General features: G+C 39.8%; 1 pseudogene; it reads left to right on the plus strand.

Annotated features, from left to right (window-relative positions):
* Positions 1-293: 293 nt before the first annotated feature.
* LOC150010484 (elongation factor 1-alpha 1 pseudogene) lies at positions 294-1,721 on the plus strand (annotated as a pseudogene).
* Positions 1,722-2,014: the final 293 nt, after the last annotated feature.

The raw sequence follows: 2,014 nt of genomic DNA on the forward strand, positions 1-2,014 counted from the left end.
ATAAAAGTATTTTAAAATTGTGTTAATTTAATTATTTTTACATAATTACTTTTTTGGTCTCTGGCTATTCTAAAAAGTTTTCTTTGTTTCAGAAGTACAAAAACTCATGGATTATCTTTGGTGGGAGAAATTGGGAGTTATTATTTTATTACTTCATATTTATAGTTTCTAGTTTTTGCTATAGGAACATGAATTACTAGGCCCAATTAAAAAAATATAAAGGGAGTTTTTTCAAAATGGGTTTGCCACCAGAACACAAGTACTGTCAAAACTACCACTAAATCTAAGCCAAAATGGAAAAGAAAAGGACTCATATTAACATTGATGTCATTGGACATGTAGATTTGGACAAGTCTACCACTATGGACCATCTGATCTATAAATGTAGTGGGATTGAGAGAGAACAATAGAAAAATTTGAGAAGGAGGCTGCTGAGATGGGAAAGGGCTCCTTCAAGTATGCCTGGGTCTTGGATAAACTGAAAGTTGGACCTGAGTGATATCACTATTAATAACTTTCTTTGGAAATTTGAGACCAGCAAGTATGTGACCATCACTGATGCCCCAGGACACACAGACATTAGCAAAAACATAATTACAGGCACATCTCAGGCTGACTGTGCTGTCCTGATTGTTGCTGCCAGTGTTGGTGAATTTGTGGCAGGCATCTCCAAGAATGGGCAGACCCATGAGCATGCCCTTCTGGCTTTCACACTGGGTCTGAAACAACTAAGTGTTGGCATTAACAAAGTGGATTCCTCTGGATCACCCTACAGCCAGAAGAGATATGAGGAAATTTTTATGGAAATCAACACCTACATTAAGAAAATTAGCTACAAACCTGACACAATAGCATTTGTGTCCATTTCTGGTTGGAATGGTAACAACACGCTGGACCCAAGTGCTAACATGGCTTGGTTCAAGGAATGGAAATTCACCCGTAGAGATGACAATGCCAGTGGAACCACACTGCTTGAAGCTCAGGATTGCATCCTACCACAGACTCATCCAGCCGACAAGCCCCTGTGTCTGCCCCTCCAGGATGTCTACAAAATTGGTATCAGCGCTGTCCCCATGGGCCAAAATGGAGACTGGTGTCTCAAACCTGACATGGTAAGTAAACTCTGCTGAAATGCACCCCAAAGCTTGGAGCAAAACTCTTCCTGGTCACGATGCGGACTCCACTGTCAAGAACGAGTTTGTCGAAGATGTTCATCATGGGAATGTAGTTGGTGATAGCAAAAATGACCCACCAATAGAGGAAGCTGGCTTCACAGCTCAGGTAATTATTTTAAACCCTCAAGGCCAAAACAGTGCTTGATATGCACCTGTGTTGGCTTGTCTCACAAGTCACATTGCTTGCAAGTTTGCTGACTGGAGGAGATTGATCATTGTCTTCGAAGAAGCTGGAAGATAGCTCAGTTTTTTGAAATTGGTGATTCTGCCGTCATTGCCGTGGTTTCCAGAGAACCCATGTGTGTTGGGAGCTTCTCTGACTATTCTCCCCTGAGCCATTTTGCTGTTCATGACATGGGGCAAATAGTTGGTGGTGTCATCAAAGCAGTGGAGAAGAAGGCAGCTGGAGCTGGCAAAATCACCAAGTCTGTCCAGAAATCTCAGAAGGCTAAATCAATATTATCCCCAATATCTGCCACCCCAGGATTAATCAGGGATGGAAGAACAGTTTCAGAACTATTTCTCTCAATTGGCCATTTAAGTTAAAGAACAAAAGGCTGGTTAATGATAACAATGCACCCTAAAACCTTCAGGATTGAAGGAGAATATTTATGAACCATTTTGGGCCTTTTTTTTATGGCAGATTTTAAGTCATTAGTTTTTAGAATAGATACTTTTTAATAGAAATAACTTGACCAAAAAACTGTCACAGAATTTTGAGACTCATTAAAACAAAGTTGAATGAGGAAAAAATAATGTAAAGAAAAAGAAACAATCTTTTTATTGTTACTACTTAAGTCTGGACACCTACTTTAAGATATTGCACAAGAGAGGAAGCT

The sequence above is a fragment of the Furipterus horrens genome, unplaced genomic scaffold (assembly GCF_987537825.1).
Source record: "Furipterus horrens unplaced genomic scaffold, mFurHor1.1.pri manual_scaffold_5, whole genome shotgun sequence".
Lineage (NCBI taxonomy): Eukaryota > Metazoa > Chordata > Mammalia > Chiroptera > Furipteridae > Furipterus > Furipterus horrens.